Source organism: Malus sylvestris, chromosome 12 (genome assembly GCF_916048215.2).
Source record: "Malus sylvestris chromosome 12, drMalSylv7.2, whole genome shotgun sequence".
In the NCBI taxonomy this organism is placed as follows: domain Eukaryota; kingdom Viridiplantae; phylum Streptophyta; class Magnoliopsida; order Rosales; family Rosaceae; genus Malus; species Malus sylvestris.
Genome location: NC_062271.1, coordinates 7116933 through 7138935, shown reverse-complemented (window position 1 = coordinate 7138935; position 22003 = coordinate 7116933). Strand labels below are relative to the sequence as shown.

At 34.5% G+C, this 22003-nt stretch overlaps 1 long non-coding RNA gene across 1 annotated transcript; it reads right to left on the bottom strand.

The window, feature by feature from the left end:
- Positions 1-18874: 18874 nt before the first annotated feature.
- Positions 18875-20160, bottom strand: LOC126593930 (uncharacterized). The gene is made up of 2 exons (XR_007613063.1): positions 20049-20160; positions 18875-19295 (listed from the first exon to the last, which is right to left on the bottom strand). It is a non-coding gene; the product is annotated as an uncharacterized LOC126593930 (long non-coding RNA).
- Between the last annotated feature and the right edge of the window lie 1843 nt (positions 20161-22003).

Genomic DNA, 22003 nt, shown 5'->3' with positions numbered 1-22003 from the left:
TGATTACTAAGAGAAATGTACCACAGTGATCGACTAGGAGGTACAAAACGACATAGACTCAACTTCAGCTAGAGCCAATTGAATAGTGATACCTAATTTTGGCTAGGGCCCATTGAAATATATGATCTGCTTCAGCAGAGGCATACCAAATAGACCCCTCAAGCTTCGGCTGGAACCTTTGGAAACCAAGTATGGGTCTGTCTCTTTCACATCTCAATTTTGAGTTTGTTTTACAACATATGGTAGAATCAGGGCTTGCCAAGAGATGGAATCACAACCAGATGCGTGATCCCTAGTACATAAGATCTAAAAACTTTATGAATAAAGTACATTATTTTTGAACCTCAACCTTGTAGAATCTACTTCCATTTTGACATAATAGATCATTGGTATGCACTTTTTTGTGCCACTACCAATTTTATTGAGGAGTACCATTCCCGTTAAACTGTGAAACTAATTTTGCTCCACCTAACACAATGCGAAAACCGAAATTGGACATGGAAGGCCACATTGGGCGAACCACTTGATACATTTTGGTTTACTTTGTAAACAATTTCTTTTGTTCTCGGATTTAAGATTGGTGTTTGTAAACAATTTCTTTTGTTCTCGGATTTAAGATTGGTGTTTGGATGATATTATCAATCTTCCTAACTGCTCAGTAGGGATTGTTGTTACAATAACGGAATATAAAACCTGGATAAGTGTTAAAAAGTATAAATTCATCTAATTGGGGTAAAATTACTTGAATTTTTCAAAATTAGCGAGGAAGTTGTTTTAATATTTACTAATGTTCATTACCAACAAAAATATTAATGCCTTAGAACTTAATGAAATAAGGTGAAGACAATTTAATGCATAAAAGAAAATGACTTGAAATTTTATTTAAGATCATGAAATATTCAACACATATTTAGCTAGGGAGCAATATAGTTCATCTTCTAATAGGAAGAAGAAGCAGGTGCGACAGTAGTTAGAACACAATGATTCCAAAGTTGTTTACCCCTTGCCAAAGCCTTAGATCTTCTTATTCCAATGCTTCCCCTAAGAGTCCAGTCCAAAAATATATCATGACATTTTTTTCCCACCACCATAATAGCCCGACAACTTTTGTCACTAATCGGTTGTCCATGAAAAATGTAATTGTATGCATTGTGTGCATACTTTATGGAGAAATGTTTTTTGCACTAAGCTAAAGCCTTCTCATCTATTGCCTCCAACATCGGACATGTGTTACTCAACAAAAACAAAACTACCACAATTGGAAAAATGTTTATTATGGCCATGCTTCGAAGAATGAGTAACTTTTAATTTTCTGAGAGAATAATGTATTTAATGGAGTTGAAGTTTAAGGCATGTGGTTCAATATTTATAAGGCATAAGGTAAAAGTACAAGTCATTCTAAAAATAAAAAACTTATTTGCCTTTAAAACTAAACAAGCAACATATTGAACTGCTATGGGATATTAAATATGAGAGTTTCAAAATTTTGGTACTTACGTAGTATGTTAAAAATAACAGAATGGGAGATAAATTATTTAAATTGGAACTGTTACAAACTACTTGTTATGTGCCAAAATATTGCTTCACTATGAAGTAACTTTTGCAACAAAAAAACGAAAAGTTTTTTAGATTTATATGATAATGACAAAGTAATATGATTATGAAATTTATTAATAAGTGAAGAATTATTGAAATACAATAAAATAAGTAAATGAACACCCTTTTTAGAAACTCGTTTTAGCATAAATATTATATCAAACCTAACTTTCTAAACTTGGAATGTTACCTCTTCCGTCAATTTAAGTATTGGATCATTAAAAAATATTTTACTTTTGTTTATTCAGACTACATGCACAAGATAAAAAAAAAATAAAGATATGAATAAGTGTGAAATGAATAAATTTCGCGAACCAGGAGCATGCTGAAGTTCATCGATTACAAGAGCTTAAGTGTAAAATAAATGGATTTCACTAATTTATAACATCTTTTTTTTAATACATCTGAATCTACATAAGAGGTCTGGGAATAGGCTAAGTCTCACAATGGGTTAGCCATAGTAATTTCGTTGGAATTCGCCTTTGGAGGGAATCAAATTTAAGACGTTTTAGAACATTTTAGGGCTTAAATAGTCATTTTATGAGCAGTTTAATATTAAATTATTATGTGGGGTGTAGTTAACAAAATATGGGGTGTTAATAAAAAAAAATCCATACTTTTTATATGCAATTGTTAGAAAATATTGCTAACATAGGGTCCTTTTAGTCTCATTAGAAAATACATAGTTATTTTGGGTTTAAATGGATGGGCAAAGGCCATACAAGATGAGAGGATCAAGCCATTGAGCCTATAAGCTAGCCCAACATTCAGTAGACAGATCACTACCGCAATGACGAAAGATGACCACCAACAAATGACCTGTTCTGACTTTGGATAGTCTACTGACGGAAAGAGACGAGTGTCGAACCTAAAAACTTTCTAGCACATAGCTCCAAAGATAGGTCTGTCTACACGTTAACTCCAAGCCACATGTTGGCTATCAACGGGAGAAGAGGTCTATCAAGGAACATAGGTATGATCGAGCTTAGCACTCAGGGAAAGTGCTTTTCAATCACTCTTGAAAAAGTGATGCACACGAGACACATCGACCCGAGAACTCATGCAACTAGCTCTGTGTAAATGTCACTTCCATTCCACATATTGAGTGGACAATGGAGGAGTATCTTGTAGGTCGTGTCTACGTGTTTGCTGAAGTTCTAGATTTATGCAATTCTTTATCAAATACTTCTTTGATTGTGCTTGTTTTGGGGTGCTTTGATATCTATAAATTCAAATTTCTTAGCCTTTTTATTTGGTATTTTTTTCTCATGGAATATTATAATTTATGTGGGTGGAATTGTTAGCTTTCTGTTTCTAGATGGAAAGAAGATGAGCTCGTTAGTAAAGCTGTCAAAGTTGAGCTCTTTGGCATTATGTTTCGGTGGGTGGAATTTTTAGCGTTTGCTTCTTTTAGCATTCTAATACACCAGTCCAAAGAATCTGTTCTAACAAAGAAAAAATGTAATTGGACCCGTGGATCCCGTTTGTACTAGTTTGAAATGGGCTGGGTTAGATTCGATTTCAAAGTTCAAAACTCTTATAATAAGCCCAGTGACATGTCGCGATCTCGATATCCTCCAAACACTAGGACGGGCACGTGTTGGCTTCATCACTCGAGAATATTCTTAATATTCCCAGAAATATTCTCTGGACTATTTCCTACGTTGACTTTTACGAAATTTTCTCGGGAACATTCCAAGACTAATTTCGATGTCCCGAGTCCGATTTTGACATCCGTTTAGTGAAATTCTGAAGTTTTAACATAGTTGACTGGCTCGGCATCTCAGTTGACTTGTTGGGTTAACCAGTGACTTTTCCGTTGACTCGGGACTCCTCTTAGAGTATTTCAACGCCATGATTCCAAATCCATGCTCTGTTTTTCCAAATTCAATCGTTTTAGTACGGTTTTACTAATTGGTCCCTTTATGTGCTTAGGTGTGTTTTTAGTGGTGATCCCGTCTTCTCTGGTTTGAACGGTTTTTCAACAACAGAGTATCTGTGAGTGGATCTCTTCTAATTACATGATTTTAAATGTTAGGCTTGCATTCATAAAAAGCATGATTAAATTTTATTTCGCGACCCGAAAATTTTATTTCGGAAAATAATTTTGGTGATAGGCCAAATTAAACTTTTGTTTATTTAACTACCATTAATCACAATTCTTTATTTAAATTTCTTAATCACTCACAAAATCTATAACCAAAATTTACTTACCAAAAACATAAGATTAAATTTTCGATAATTCACCAAATTTCTTTTCTTAAATCAAATTCCCAACAAAAGATTAATCTCAATTATTTAAGCCTGCATCTAACCTTTATTAGACTACCTACGTACCCTTGAGCGGGATCAAGCCTTTCGTAGTTCATCAACTTTTAAATGTCCTAAATTCTTATGAAGAACATAATGTTTTCTTTTTGGATATCCTTCGTAGTGACGCTAAAGCCATACAACTCAATGCTTGCAAATAGTAATCACAACGTCATTACCAAGTAGCTTATGATGTCTCATTCAGCTCCATTGTTTGAAATAAACTCAACAATGTTTATTAGCTCCACAATCCAAGTTTGAGACTCTAACTCTCAAGTGTAAGCACACTCAACTACACAACCCTTCATTTATCAATAAGCATAGATCTTTCCAAATATACAAAAACAAACACATAATATCAAGTTAGAAAGTTGACAAAATCTTTTACTAGAAAGTATTAAGCTTCCTGTACCTAATTAAATGGACCAAGATTCAAAATTTAATAGTAAGAAGAATTTAGGAAAGAAGATAAACGTTGACGATGTGAAGCATTGCATTTCCCAGGGAGAATTTAGGAGAGAAGATAAACGTTGATGATGTGAAGCATTGCATTTCCCAGGGAGATAATTCCACCATATGCATTACTAAATTATTCATTATTGTCTTCTTCATCAGAATTACTATGCTAAAAATAAGGCAAGCAATAATTCATGACAGTTGGTCTTGCTCTAAGGATCTTCTTGAAAAAAAATTCTAATTCCAATTCAAAACTGGTACAAGGATTAAGGAATTAAAACACTTATGATATGGGCATAAAGTATAACCAAGATGCCCAATAAAATTCAAACTGATTAACAAACCCAGATGAAAGGGATGTGAATTGGAGAATTGTAGCCTTACCAGTTTAGTATCCAAATCTAACACACTCACAACTTCTTACTTCTATTGTTTTACTATCTTCTCTGAAAACCAAACAGGGAAAGTCGGAGACGGTGAGTTTGAGGGATAGATAACGGCGAGAGAGAGGGATGGCGATGTAAAGTGAGAGAGAAAATAGAGAAGGCTGCAGGGTTTGAACCAATTTGGGTTGAAGTCCCCTTCGGTTTTTTTTCTTTTTTTTCTTCTTCTTCTTCTCCCTGCTTCTTCTAGAACTCTCCCTGACCTTCCCCCTTCTTTTTCCCTCCTTTATTCCCTTTCCCCTCCTAGAACTCTTCACATGACATATTTTAAATTTTCAGGGTATTATAGTATAATTCTATATTTTATGAATTATTTATGTTTTATAATTTGTTGAATTTACGTTTTATGAAACGTTTATGATTATTGAATTTACATCTACGAAAGATTTACGAACCATGGCTTTTTACGCTTTATGATATATGATAGATTTATGGATATGAATTTATGTTTTCATATGATTGATTTATTACAGTTTATGATATGATGCTTTGGGTTTTTGAGCTCTGATGATATGATTTGGAAAGATATGATTTATGTTTTTTGTGTTTACTTAGTGGGTAATCATACAAAACATACACACAACACAAGTATGTATTTGTCTATGGTCATAGGACACAGTTGATGAGTTATGAGATATTTATGACATACTCATAGGTTCACCGGCGAAACCAGTGTCGAACAGCTTCACTAGCCATGGCTAGTATCGATGTGTTATATACCTTTTCTTCTCTGGCATAACCCAGAGTCGTACAACTTCACATTCGGATGATAGAGCCTACCATGTTTCTTCACTGGTGTAACCCAATGTCATATAGCTTCACCTTAAGGTGATCGATATGACTTCGAGCAACTATGATACCCATATTTAAGTACATAGTTATATGATTTACGGATGTTTTACGGATTTACCTTTGGAGGACTACGATACCACTTTTAAATACATGGTTATATTATTTATGAACGTTTTCATGGCATGTTAAGATTTTCATAAAACCTATTGTGTAGTACTATATGAGTTTCCAAAACGGGTGGTTAGCATTTTCAGAAAGAAAATTGAGTTTTCTTATTATTATTATTATTATTATTATTATTATTATTATTATTATGAGTTTTCAAAATGGGTGGTTAGCATATTATTATTATTATTATCATTATCATCATCATCATCATCATCATCGTCGTCATCATCATCATCTACTTTGGTCCACTCACCTTTTGATTTCACAACCTCTTTAGGACTTAGAATCGAGGCTTACAATCCCCGCGTTGAGGCATTCCCGTATTGGTATCTTCGAGTTCTCTCGGTGTAGGATTTCTTTCTTTGTAATCGCATTATTTATATAATATTCCTTTCGCAATATTCTTGATTAGTTGTATACTCTGAATACGTTCCCGCCTTTGCACATTTCATTATATTTAAATTTCCATATTTTATTTACGTTCATTCTTTCTTCATAACTTTCATGCATGTTAAAATGACTTCGTCACCCTTAGGTGTTGGCTAGCACATGCTCATCCTAGTGTTTGGAGGATATCGGGATCAAGGCGTGTCACCCGGCCTATCCCGTTGTATTTTGAAGCAAATATGCTCTGGTCACTCCAAATTTGGGTTTGGCCCGGCCCATGCCCATTCCTACAATAAGCTAAGAATTTTTCCAACGCTACTCCGAATGTGCATTTTTCCGGATTAAGCCTTAGGTTGAATGAGTCTTGTAGACAAGTGAGGTACTCCTCCTCCTTTTTTTTGGCCTCCATGTCATCGACGTATACATCCATTGTCTTTTTTATTTATCTTGAAGATCATGTTCATCAATCTTTGATGGGTTACTCTTGCATTTTTTAGTCTAAAAGGCATAACACAAAAAGAGTACATAATCTATCAATGACAAAAGATGCAGCAAAATTAAACAAACATGCAAAAAAATAATCATCATACATTCGTTTCTAGGTGTTGGGACCGTGCCTTTTTCCTCTTCGGTCTTAACGGGATCATCTTCAAATTGTCTTTCTATATTAACTATCATTATCTACACATCATATGTCTAAATAGAAACTAATTCAGAGAGATTAAGGGAGTTACATACATCATGTCTAAGTAGAAACCTAATCCCGAGTGATTATGGGAGTCATACAAAGAGGGAGATAGCAAATTCCCACTTCAAAATAAGAAGGATGAGGCGCGCAAACCCTATTTTATTAAATGTCAACGTAAATTTAAAGTTAAAAACAAAACATACAAGTGCCAAACCATGCCCTCATGTTATACTAACAATCACATGGCTCAATATTTGGCCTACTCCATGATCATCATTATTAAAATAAAAAAATAAAAAATAAAAAAAATAAAAAAAAACCTATTTAATTAATGGCTCAAATAATAAATTCAATATAACTAACAATTAATTATATCTAATCATCATCCTAGTTAATGTTGCTATAACCATAGGTGTGTGACCTCATAGGTTTTAATTAAAGCCCATAGTAAAATTAAATAATAAATTAATTAACTCCATAAACCATAAGTGACACCTAAATTTTTTTTATAGCTACCCAGATCAGTAGAAGAATACGCGAACTAATCATATTACTCTTTCGAACCTTGATTGTAGTTATAATGCAATTTGGTTCTTCCATATTCAGTTCAAGATTTATGTGATATGAAATAATATCAAATCATATGTAGAAATCTATAATCACCATTATTAGGCTTGGCAAACGAGTCGTGTCTGTCGTGTTCGTGGAACACCTATTATCTTAACGGGTCGTGTCGTGTCACACCCGTTATCTTAACGGGTCCTTAACAAGTCGGGTCATTTTACCCAATGGGTAAAGTGACCCGACCTGTTTTGACCCCGTTAAGAAAAAAAATATTTTTTTTCTTAAATTTGCACATACCACACATTGCCGCATAAATATTACTTCAAAACATTAGAACACATTTGTCATTTAAGTACTACATCTACACTTAAAAATAAGAGCCTAATAAAAAAACATCCATACACTACTAATCTAATATTACAAAATATTAAATGTGCAGGGATATGCAAAATGAAAAAGTTTTTGTTTTCAAGGTTGTGAAGTCTTTCTCAAAAGTGTAAACATTGCCAATGGAACTCAAAGCTTGCATGTTATTCCTTTTACAAAATCCTCAATTTTCATCGATCATCATGAGGAAATTGTATTGGAACTTTGGCTTGATCTATTGCCTTCAAGAGTTATGTTGATGATATTTTCAGTAAGGTTTTCCATGTCAGAACTCTCTTCTGCATAAACTAAGTATAGAAAAAACCAAACATTAAAAACCATTCAAATTATGAGAAGTTTACCAAAATAATTATGAAAAAAAATAAAACAATAGTACTATACCATATAAAAATATATTAGCCTCCAACCTAATGCACAATGGACGACTGAGATTAAATCTCAGCCGATCCAATGGTCATCAATTTTTTAAATTTAATTTAATATATATATATATATATATAATTATTATAGTTTTTAGGGGTATACAATTGTTAAATTAATATATATAATTATTATAGTATTTTTTTAGGGTTATAAAATTATAAAATTAATATTTTGCTTATCGTGTATCGTGTTACTCACGTGTATACCTGAACCAACCCGTTATTTTAACAGGTGCTTATTAGGTTACCCGATAATGACCCGATTCGTTATCGTGTCGACCTAAACACATGTTAATTTCGTGTCGTGTTGTGTCGTGTCGGGCTATTGGGTCATGTCAGGAATTGCCAAGCTTAACCATTATGCATCTCATGTCAAAGAAGCTATTACAAAAATAGCTTGATCAACAAGTACGATTGCGCATAGATTCCTCATTGACCATTCACGTACCACCATACTCATACACATAAAACAAAACAACACACGATGGGTCATGCATGCGGAATATTGAGGGCTTTGAGTTCAATTAGAGTTCATATCTATACATAAGTATACTATGATGCCTCAAGTGTGAGATATATTTGCATACTGCAACCGGAAACTTTGTCACATTTGAGTTTGTTGGAAATTTTGAGTAGAAATTTCATTGTCCCACATTGGCCATTCCCAAAAGGTTTCCTCACTTTATAAGGCTTTATCCCTTATAGATAGTGATTGGAGTGATGGACCATGGATAATGAAATTGGGCTCAATTTTGGGGTTGGGCTTTGGGATGTATTAATTAATTGATAATTAATATAAAATTAATTATTTTTAATTAATTTCAAATTTAATTAAATTTTTTTTTTATGAATAGACTCATCTTTTCAGATTAAGTCTGAGAGCGTATGAAAATATCTGAGAAACAGATGGAGCAACACACCCTTTGTGTTGAACAGTCATCTCACAAAAACATGTCTGTTGCAAAAAGACATATGCTCACTATAAATACATGCATCTGCATATCATTCAAGGCTCTAAAAAAAAAAAAAAATTCTCAAGGCACTAAAAAAAAAAAAAAAATCATCAATCCTTATATACCAAGCATACTGAGAGTAAAAAAAAAAAAATTCGCCAGAAGTCTAGTTTTCCAATGCTAGAATTCTAATTTAGATCGTTAAATCCTGATGAAGCAGACGTCCATAGAACTACAAGCACTAAGTAGGGACAAAATTTCTGTTTCAAGGACATTACGGTACGCAAGCCTCGATCTTCTATATATATGCTTAAATATATTTCATTCTGTATATTCTCTGTACTATATTTATTCGCATTTTTATTAGCATATATAAGTTTATCACAGATTGTTGACATATATCCAACAATCTTGAAACAGAAAACATGGATCAACAATTTATGACTGTGAATGGCGTTGTGCCAAAATACTCTGAAAAGCCTAAGAAATTCAAAGCGCTGAATTTTAAGAGATGGCAACATAAGATATTGTTTTTCCTGACAACCATGAATCTCGCTTATATTGTCAAGGAAGAAGCTCCGAAGTCTAATGAGAATCCCATGATGAAAGAGACTGTCATGGCAATTGAAGCTTGGAATCATTATGAGTTTTGTTACAGGAATTATATTCTGAATAGTTTGGATGACAATCTCTATGACATTTATTCTATGTGCAAGACAGCAAATGAGTTATGGGAATCTCTAGAGAAAAAGTATAAGATTGATGATGCCAGTTCAAATAAATTTGTTATCAGTAAGTTTCTTAAATATACAATGATGGCTTCAAAATCTGTTATCTCTCGAGTCGAAGAAATCCAGAAATTGATCTATGAACTACACTCCAAAGGATGGGAGATCAATGAGCATTTCCAAGTTAAGGTGATAATAGAGAAGTTGCCAACTTCCTAGAATGACTTCAAAATTTATCTCAAGCATAAGCATTATAAGATGAATATGGAGGATTTGATTCTGAGGCTACGAGTGCAAGAAGACCACAGAAAGGTAGACCGTTCTGGTAGGTTTGCTGCCATTGAAGCCAATGCGAATTATGTTGAAGGAGGAAACTCTAAGCCCAAGTTGAAGAAGAATAAGGCTTCGAAAACCAAGCAATTTGTACAATCTGCCCTTGCTCCTAAAGGCAGAATCTGAATAAGATTAAGGGCGTCAGCTTTGTGTGTAGCAAATCTAGTCACAAGGCACAAGATTATTATCATCACAAGGATGGAAATCATGTTAACGAAAACAACAACAACAACCATGCTAACATGGCAATCACCAATGAAGAGTTGGCTGCTGTTATGTCCAAGGTCAACATGGTCTCGAATGTGAGTGAATGGCTGATGGATACTGGTGCTACCAAGCACATCTGTATTGACAGATATATATTCACTGAATATTATCCTACTGTCCTTGGAGAAAAACTATATATGGGTAATTCTGCTTCATCTGCGGTGGAGGGGAAAGGCAAAGTGGTACTCAAATTCACATCTGGAAAGAGTCTCACCTTGCTAAATGTGCTACATGTTCCTGAAGTAAGGAGGAACTTGGTTTCTGGACCTATTCTGATTGCTAAGGGCTTTAAACTTGTATCTGAATCCAACAAATTTGTACTTACCAAGGGTATGATGTTTGTTGGAAAGGGATATGTGGTTGATGGCCTCATGAAACTCAATGTAATTGCCATTGATGATGCTAATAAAATAAATGCTTTTACTTGTATTGTTGAGTCTTCTAATATTTGGCATGCTAGATTAGGACATGTTAATTTTCATTCAATGCAAAGAATGGTTAAATTAGAATTATTACCTAAATTTGAAATTGCCTAAATTTGAAATTGATTTTAATCGTAAGTATGAAACATGTATTGAATCAAAATTTGCTAGGCAAATGATAAAGTCAATTGTGGAAAGATAAAATTAATTACTTGGATTAATTCATAGCAATCTTTGTGACTTTAAATCCACACCAACTCGTGGAGGAATGAATTATTATGCACTTTTATTGATGATTGCAGTAAGTATTGCTATGTTTATTTGATTTATAGCAAGGACGAAGCTTTGAATATGTTGAAGACATATAAAGCTGAAGTTGAAAATCAACTTGAGAGAAAAATCAAAGCACTTAGATTCGATAGAGGAGGAGAGTATGAGTCTATGAGTCTACTGTCTTCTCAGATTTTTGTGCACAACATGGAATTGTACATCCAACAACGGCTCCATACACACCACAACAAAATAGTGTTGCCAAAAGAAAAAATAGAACATTCAAAGATATGATTAATTCCATGTTAAATAGTTCTGGGCTTCCACCCAGTTTGTGGGGTGAAGCTTTACTTACTGCAAATACCATATTGAATAAGGTTCCTCAAAAGAAGATTGATGAGTCATCTTATGAACTATGGAAAGGACATAAACCCACTTATAAAACCCTCAAAGTGTGGGGTTGCTTAGCAAAGGTGCAAGTTCCGTTACCAAACAGAACGAAACTAGGACCTAAAAGTATTGATTGTGTATTCATTGGATATGCAAAAAATAGCACTGCTTATAGGTTCCTTGTTGTAAAATCTTTGATTTCTGACATACATGTTAACACTATATTAGAATCGGCAGATGCAGAATTCTTGAGGATATATTTCCTTAAAAAGAAAAGGAATCGGGTTCTAATACAAAAACGGGCCATGATCATAGTCATGATGAAGTCTCTTCTTCTAGTGTCCAAGAAAATGATATGGAACCAAGAAGAGGAAAAAGAACCAAAGTTTCTAAAAACTTTGGACCAGATTTCATTGCCTACTTGTTCGAGAATGAACCTAGAACTTTAAAAGAAACAATGTCTTCTTCCGAGGCTCCTTTATGGAAGGAAGCAATTAAAAGTGAAATGGAATCCATTATGGAAAATAACACATAAGAATTGGTTGATTTACCACCTAGTAGTAAACCAATTGGTCATATAAATGGATTTTCAAGAAGAAACTTAAGGCGGATGGAACCATTGACAAGTTCAAGGCACGTTTAGTAGCCAAAGGTTATCGCCAAAAGGAAGGGTTGGATTATTTCGACACTTATTCTCCAGTTTCTTGCACAACGTCAATTAGGACGTTAATAGCAATTGCGGCTGTGTACAACTTTGATATACATCAAATGGATGTAAAAACATTTTTAAATGGAGAACTTGATAAAGAAATATACATGGAACAACCTGAAAGGTTCGTGCTTAAGGGACAAGAAAGCAAAGTGTGCAAATTAGTTAGGTCATTATATGGACTTAAACAAGCACCAAAACTATGGCATGATAAATTTGATCATACTTTGTTGACACATGGGTTCAAAATAAATGAATCTGATAAATGTGTCTACATTAAGAGTAATGATAAAACTTGCTTTATTGTCTACTTGTATGTGGATGATATGCTCATAATGGGAAGTGATAAAGATGTAATAAACAAAACAAAGAAAATGTTGAATTCAAGTTTTGACATGAAAGACTTAGGTCAAGCCGATGTCCTTTTAGGAATTCAAATTAAGAGAAATAGTGAAGGGTATGTCCTTACATAATCTCATTATGTAGAAAAAAATATTACGAAGGTTTGGTCAATTTAACTGCAAACCTGCTACAACTCCTTTTGATGCTGGATGCAAGTTGGAGAAAAATAAAGGCAATGCCATATCTTAACTTGAATATTCTCAAGTAATTGGAAGTCTAATGTACTTGATGAATTCGACTAGGCCTGATTTAGCTTATGCAGTAAGTAAGCTTAGTAGATATACAAGTAATGCAACACAAGAACATTAGGATGCATTAGTAAGAGTGTTAAGGTATTTGAAAAATACACTTGATTATGGATTACTTTACACAAAATATCCACCTATTGTAGAAGGCTTTAGTGATGCGAATTGGATTTCTACACTACAAAATCCAAGTTGACAAGTGGTTATGTTTTTACCTTAGGAGGTGCAGCAATATCTTGGAAATCCTCTAAACAGAAATGTATAGCTCATTCCACCATGGAGTCAGAGTTTATAGCTTTAGAATTGGCTGGAGAGGAAGCCGAGTGGCTAAAACATTTTATGGAGGATATTCCAGTACGGTCAAAGCCTGTAACTGCTATATGTATACATTGTGACAGTATAGCCGTGCAATCAAGGGCCAAAAGTCATGTATACAATGGAAAGTCACGACACATCAGGTGTCAGCATAATACTCTTAAGAAGTTGCTCTCCAATGGAATAATATCCATTGATTATGTAAAGTCAAAGGAAAATATAGATGATCCTTTGATAAAAGGCCTACCAAGAGAGCAAATATTATTTACATCGAAGGGAATGAGTCTTAAGCCAATTCAATGAATTGGACTGGGCGGAAACCTAACGTAGCTAATTGGAGATCCCATAGTCTAGGTTCAATAGGAAAACAGAGGTTGTGGCATGTGGTAAGCATCCATATGTTTATAACTTATTTGGTAGTCAATAATCAAATAACTTGTTCAATAGACAAGCACCCGTATTTCAACATGTGTCTAAGATGCGTTGCATGAGACCGTGCTAAACTTTATGATATATACTGACCTTTCTTGATACTTAATATCCAGTGACTTTCCAAACGGTTAGGAACTTTGTTTAAGGGCTAAGTGGCGATGGAATACAAGTCTCTATGCCTACCTCGTTTAAGACATTGTTTCCATATCTTAAATCCTATGGGGTCATTCATAGTATACTATCTTTATAATATAAAGTCAAACACATGAATAAATAAAACTTGCACCTTTATATAATTATTTAATATAGAGTAGTTACACAATATCTAATATTAAAAATGACTTTCAGCGCACAAGTCCAACAAATCTTCATAAACCTACTTCATTATTGCTCTGTAAGAATTTTAGTCGATAGATGTTTCAACTGTCTCAACTTAGATTTAAAAATAGTAACAACAATGGTTATGATATCCTGAATAGTCATAAATAAAAAAGTGTTGCTTACATTCGAAACTATTCCTTTTCGGGCGGCTGTAGGACGGACGGTCGCTTATAGGTGGTAGGGTGCGGTGGGTGGTACTGCTCAGATTACAATCAATCTTCCTAACCACTCAGTAGGGATTGTTATTCCAATAAGGGCACGTTTGTTTGGACTCTTTAAGTCTCACTGGACTAGACTGCCTTAGATAGGAGTCCTAGCCCGTGTTTGGCGCAAACAAGGACTATCTTTAATGACGTTAAGTCGGACTCGCTCCGACTAAAACCTTCCCTAGCTGTTCTTAGCGAGGCCGGTCCAAAACTGGAGGATTTCTAATCCCGTCTCTAGCGCCTACGTCGTCTGTGGCGTCGCCCTCATCATCCAGCGAACCCAATCACCAAATCTGGCCTTCTCCTTTGTACATGAGCTGCAACCCCCTTCTCCAGCCACCAAATCAGATTAAATCCCAAATATAGAAAACACCAAAATTTGCAATAAACCCAGAAAATTATTACCTTGGGTTGTAATGCTCTTCTCCATAAATCCGTAGGCATAAACTAAATCGAATTTGGAGATGGAAATCATAAATTCTATTAGAACTTGATTTGGGATTTTTGAGTAAAAGAGATGTGAGAAACAAAAAGAAATACATGTTGATCTTTGAATCCAAATGAAATCAGGTGCAGAATTGGCTTCCTCCTTTGAAGAAGAAAACATGGAGAAATAGGGGAAAAAAAGAGAGACGGGAGAGGGACGGTTGGTCGGAGAAAAAGGGATAGAAATCAAGGGAGAGGGAATGGAAAATGATAGACCTTTCGAGAGAAAGGCAGAAATATCCTAAAAGAAAAAAATAAATTAATGATAAAATATTAATTGATATGAATAAAATAAAATAATATTATAATTTATTAATTATTCTGCTCCTTAGTCCGACACTGCACCAAACGCTTCACTAAGTTAGTCCAGCTTAGTCTAGTCTAAGACAGTCCAGCTTAGTCCCTACAGTTAGTCCAGTCCGAGATAGTCCGGCGCAACAAACGCCCCCTAATAGAATATAAAACCTGGATAAGGGTTAAAAAGTATAAATTGATCAAATTGGGATAACATTGCTCGAATTTTTCAAAATTAGAGAGGAAGTTGTTTTAATATTTACTAATGTTCATTCTACCAACAAAAAATATAAATGCCTTAGAAGTTAAAGTATTAACGTGAAGTCAATTTAATGAATAAAAGAAAATGGCTTGAAATTTTATTTAAAATCATGAAATATTCAACACATATTTAGCTAGGAGCAATATAGTTCATCTTCTAATAGGAAGAAGAAGCAGGCGCGACGGTAGTTAGAACACAATGATTCCAAAGTTGTTTACCCCTTGCTAAAGCCTTAGATCTTCTTATTCCAGTGCTTCCCCCAAGAGTCCAGTCCAAAAATATATCATGACATTTTTTTCCCACCACCACAATAGCCCGACAACTTTTGTCACTAATCGGTTGTCCATGAAAAATGTAGTTGTATGCATCGTGTGCATACTTTATGGAGAAATGTTTTTTGCACTCAGCTAATGCCTTCTCATCTATTGCCTCCAACATCAGAAAGGTGTTACTTACCAAAAACAAAACTACCACAATTGGAAAGATGTTTATTCCGGCCATGCTTTGAAGAATGAGTAACTTTTAATTTTCTTAGAGAATGATGTATTTGATGGAGTTGAAGTTTAAGGCATGTGGCTCAATACTTATAAGGTATAAGGTGAAAGTACAAGTCATTCTAAACATAAAAAACGTATTTGCCTTTAAAGCTAAATAAGCAACATATTGAACTGCTATGAGATAGTAAATACGAGAGTTTCAAATTTTGGTATTTATGTAGTAAGTTTAAAATAACAGTATGGCCGATAGATTATTTAAATTGGAACTATTACAAACTAATTGTTATGTGCCAAAATATTACTTCATTGTTGAGTAATTTTTGCAATGAAAAGGTAAAAAATGTTTTTACTTTTCTATGATAATGACAAAGTACTATGATTATGAAATTTATTTATAAGTGAAGAATTGTTGAAATAAAAAAGAATTAGTAACTGAACACCTTTTTTAGAAACTCGTTTTAGCACAAATACTAAATCACACCTAATTTTCTAAACTTGGAATGTAACCTTTTCCGTCAATTTAAGTGTTGGATTATTAAAAATTATTTTATTCTTATTTATTTAGACTACATGCACAAGATAAAAAATAAAATCTACATAAGAGGTTTGAGAATAGATTTCATGATTTTAGTAAGTATAGCTATATATAACATCTTTATTTTAATACATACGAATCTACATAAGAGGTTTGAGAATAGACTAAGCCTCATAATGGGTTAGCCAAAGTAATTTGGTTGAAATTCACATTTGTCAAGAATCAAACATGTGTAGGTATTCCTCTAATTTATCTCCACTTGAAAGCTTGAGAGTTGATCTACCTTGTCTAGATTCTCCTTTAGGTTCCAAAGTAGAAACCCTCTTGTTCGTGGCAGGAATTTCCGTCGGGTATGACTTCCTGGCCGACGAGCACACAGCTCCCCTGGGAGATTGGCGCCGGTTGAGGGCTACTGTCGGGCTTCTACTTTCCTGTCGGGCTTTGTCGGGCAAGTCTCGTCGGGCAAGACTCGTCGGGCAATACTCTTCGGGCAAGGCTGAAAGAGAAGGACAACGTTAACTTTGAGAGGTGCCTTTGTGGGGCCTTAGGTGTAGGCCTTGAGGCTCACAATCAAGGTTAACATTTTAGTGCTCAGGCGTGCCACTGCCATCTTCAGCATGGCAGATGTCGAATGGATGTTAAGTTTTAGTTGTGAATATGCATATGCCCGAGAAACCGTGTTAGATATAACAGGTGTCTTTGTGGGGCCTTAGGTGTAGGCCTTGAGGCTTCCTATCAAACTAAACCAGTACTTGAGCATATTATATTTGGTCTTTATGGTTGTCGGAGTCTTATAACTATTATATTTCTGATTATCCGAGTCTGAGAGGTAGAGCGAACCCAAATAGGTGCCTTTGTGGGGCCTTAGGTGTAGGCCTTGAGGCTTCCCATTAGAGTCCGTTCTTATACTCAAACCATCTAGACCGCAGAATAGAATGAATCCAAATAAGTGCCTTTGTGGGGCCTTAGGTGTAGGCCTTGAGGCTTCCTATCAGAATCCATTTCATACTTAAGCGTTCTATGATAATCATGATATAATAGAAATAAAACCAAGAGGTAGGTCGATTACTTGCGCCCCAAGTAACTTCGGACTTCTCGTTTATCAAGGATTGTCGTGGATGGGTTAAGTCCACATAAAGTTCTTTTTTATGCCTTGAGGCCAAGGACTTTTAAACTAATCAGATTTACATGTCTGAGGGCTTAGGACTTGAATCTAATTTAAACACTGAAGATATATTCAAATCGGATCCAAGTACTGAGAAAGCTTTGTCATCGTGATTTTGCTAGAAACAACTTGCATATAACTGGAAATATACAACATATTGCTAGACTTTAAAGAAAGAGAAGACAAAGACAGAGCAAAGCAGGTCGGGCAAGATTAAACCTTATCAATTAAGGCTGATCGTCTTGCAGGTCCCTATCTTTGTAGTTCTGTCAAAGGTCTGAAAGCTTAGAGGGGGAGAGGGGAAAGGAGAATACAAAAGGTGAATCGATACTACAACAAGTTCGAACAAGGTAGCAGAGCTATTACAGAGGTTGGGAGAAAAGATTATCCCGCGGGGGATGAAGGCTTGGGCTGACTACAGCTTCGTTTTGAAAGGCAAATCTGGCTTTTTGAGCAGAGTTTGTGCTTTTGTTTGTTTGATTGAGTGTCTTTATTCCTGTCTTCTCTTCCTCCTTTTATAGACGACTCGGTTTGGCTCCTGTAGCGACAGCTTTGCCCAAATGCGGTCTGAGGGTGATGACTCATCAGCTTTATTACATGTAATGTCACCATAAAGTACTTTATGGGCTGTGCAGTCTGATCAGTCTACACCACTTGGTCCTTGGGTAGGTAGGCAAGTGGCCCTTATGAATTGTATCAAGTCAGAAAAGGCCCTTTCTTGCTTTCCCAGGTTTCGGCCGGGCCTTGATCTTCCATTCCTCCAGGCCTCCTTTTGGGCCGACTCCATCTTTGGGCCAAAAATTAAGTTTTAATCCAAACACCTCTAAAGTCTCCACACCTTATAGCATTCCAGATGAATAAGGGACCTAGAGAAGGAGTGGACGTTGGTGCACTCTTTGTCTAATAGAAAGAGGAGAACGAGATGGAATTTCACTCTCAATTTCAAGGCTGATGGAGCCTGAACTTCTGTCTAAAAAAAGGCTATTTTTTTTTTCTTCTCTTAATTCTAGTTTCTTTCATTTCTCAAAAGCATGCATCACTTGTAGAGCGATTAGTGGATAAGTGACCATATGGATGTTTATGTCAAGACAGAAGCCCTCTCCCTCAAAATGTTTGGAACAGAATAGGTTAATAGGTCATTTGGACCACTTTTTAACTTTAAGACATCTTGTAACTTAATGTAAACCCGATAGGTTCTTGCCCTATGAGTTGACTAATTCAAAGTTATTTTGGGAGCCATTTAAGACGTCTAAACATCATTTAATTTAAACTATTTCACTAAATTTCAATCGTTATCCAATTAATCAAATTAATTATTCAATCATTTTGTCTTATTATTTTCATATTTTTTGAAATTGCTCTAACAATATGAAGATAGAAACTTTTATATGCAATTATTAGAAAATATTGCTAACACAGGGTCTTTTTAGACTTATTGAAACAATACATAGTTATTTTGCACTTAAATAGATGGGCAAAGCCCACTACTAGATGAGAGGATCAAGACATTGAGCCTAACAAGCCAGCCCAACATTTAGCAGACATAGCACTACTGCAATGACAAAAGACGACCACTAACAAAGGACCGGTCCTAGTCCTGTATAGTCTATCGACAGGAAGAGATGAATGCAACCTAAAGTACTTTCCGACCGCCCAAGCAATTGGTAGTCCTGAAAACTTTCTGGCACATGGCTTTAAGGACAAGTCTATCCATATGTCAACTTCAAGCCACGTGTTGGCCATTAATGGGAGAAAAAGTCTTTGATGGAACATGATAGGATTTTTACCACCTACACAAATAGGGATAAAAACACATTAAAAATACTTGTAAGAGAACAAGGTAGTTATAGTATAAATGACTCAAGTAAGGTCGTGTTCCACATGAATTGAATGTATAATTTTTATTTATTTAAAACCAACTTTTAATTAATTATTTTAAAACAAAGTTTAGAAAATGTTAATTTTGACATTTAAAATATTAAAAAAGAATTTAAAATAAAAATAATTAAATAAATTAACTAGAAAACAATTTAAAGAAAATCAATTTAAAGAGACACTAGGGTTCCGCCATCACCTTAACAATCCTACGTAGTTATCCCAATTACTTATAAAATACCTATGCATACTTTGAATGTTAGGTTTTCCTAATATATGTCCTACTTGGAACCTCCAACATAAAACGTATATCTAACATGCAACATGTCCAGACTTTCGCATCAAATATGAACAGACTCATTAAGTTTTATGAAAACCCTTAGAAAAACGATGCAACCCTTAAGACATGATGTTCATCCTAAGTGAAATTACAATTATTAACCACAAGAAGTCAACGCCAATTTCAAGGAACCCTCCGACCAAAATTGCATCAAATTACTTTCCTAAATATCCTAATAGTCGTGAATCACTAAAACACTTAGATATCTTAAAACAGTGATTAATAATTGAAAACATGCATGCATAATATCATAAGTAAATTGAAAAGAAACTATATATTCTTGCTAAGACTTGTGGCCTCGCCCTAGCAAAAGGAATTAGTTACGAACAATCATAAAATAAAAATTAGGGTTGTTCTCTTCATGCTCATCCTCCCTCTCTACTGCTCTGCTCCTACCCTTGAAGTTCGTCTAGAAGAGTTCGAGATCTTCGCCTTGGATCACCTCCGAGGTAAGTTTCCTGCCCATAAACTTTGTAAGCATACTTGGAGAGGGTGGTTTTGGCAAGGTGTTCAAGGGTGTCTTCAGTGATGGAACGATTGTAGCAATTAAAAGACTTACCATGGAAGGCAACAGGGCGATGAGGAGTTCTTTGTTGAGGTTTAAATGCTGAGCAGGCTGCATCATCGTAAACAGGGATTGGGAGAAATTGGGAGAAATTTCTACTTTTTTTTACATTGGGGAGGGGAAAATTGGGAGAAATTGAAATCAATATAATCACAAAGGAAATACCTGATAGGATTTTGTTGTCTATGTAAATAAGATCAAAATCACATGAAATACTTGCAAGAATACAATTTTGTAGTATAGATACTCAGTGGCGGAGCCACAGGGAGACTAGGGTAGTCCAGGGCCCATCCTGGAATTAACTTTATATCGATTGTGTAGTGATTTTTACAATAATGTGCATGTGGTGTGTTGATATATCAGGTTTTAAAGGTTTCATTAGGTCCTGGGGTCGACCTGCTGACGGAAAGCCACTTTTTGGTTTTTTTTTTTTACCAATTACCATATATAACTACCCTTCTGCCAACATTATGAATTCTTTTAAACCAATTAATTTTTTTTAGTTCATATAAAACAAGGTATATATATATATATATATATTCAAGAGGAAGATTCAATAATATTAAAAGAAAAATATCGTAATAATAGCTTGAGCTAGTTATAACGTTATTATCAATGTTGCGTTAAATGTCAACACAGGTTCTATTTACTATGACATCTCTCAATACTAATTTTTTTTTCATACAAATTTTAAAGGTCTATCACTCTTGTTTGATTCAAATTTTCCATGATATTACTAAAAAAGTTTCTAATTTCCTTCAGTAGTTTAAAGGCCCCTCTTGGCTTGAATTTTTGGCTCCGCCACTATAGATACTCATTCAAGGTCGTTCTCCTCAAGGACAATTTTAACAATTTATGTAGAAACAATTCCTAATTAAATACTTAGAATTAAAAAAAAATGAAGAAAAGAGATTTTGAAATTGGGTAATATTAAAAACGAATTTTAATTAAAAACAAATAATAAATTTGCTCAAAACTAATATGATAAAAAGAAAAGAGTTTTAAATACCAATTTAGAAAAACACTAGGGTTCCACCATCACCTAGCAATCCTATGTATTTTTACCAATTACTTATGATCTATACATGTCACTTTGAAGGTTAGGTTTTCCTAATATGTATTTTCCTTGTGATGTTCAAGCAAAAACGTATATCTAACATGCCATCCATTTATGATGTTCAGATCAAATATAAACATGCAAGACTCATTACGTTATGTGAAACCCTTTTAAAAACCATGCAACCCTTAAGAGCGTGATGTTCACCTTAAGTGAAATTACAATTACAAATCACAAGAAGCCCTTTTCAATTTCAGGGTGATGTTCCAACAGAAATTGTATCAAATTACTTGTCTAAATATCCTAATGGTGGCCAACCATCAAGACAATTAGATAGTTTAAAACGGTGATTAATAATTCAAAGTGCGCATGCAATCAATTATAAGCAATTAAATAAAAATCACATATTCATGCTAAGGCTCGAGGCTTCACCCTAACAAAACGAATTAGTTACGCATATTCATAATTGAAATCATAGAAAATATTATTATAAAGAAAATGATTGAAAACACCTTAAAATAAAAAGTCCAAAAACCTTCAAGAATTTCTTAATTTATTTTAGAAGAACTTGATTGGAAAAAAAACAATTGAAAGTCTTTGAATTTGGTATAAGAGAGCCTCCTCCTACGATCCTTCAGTTCATTAGATTTTGGTAAGAACG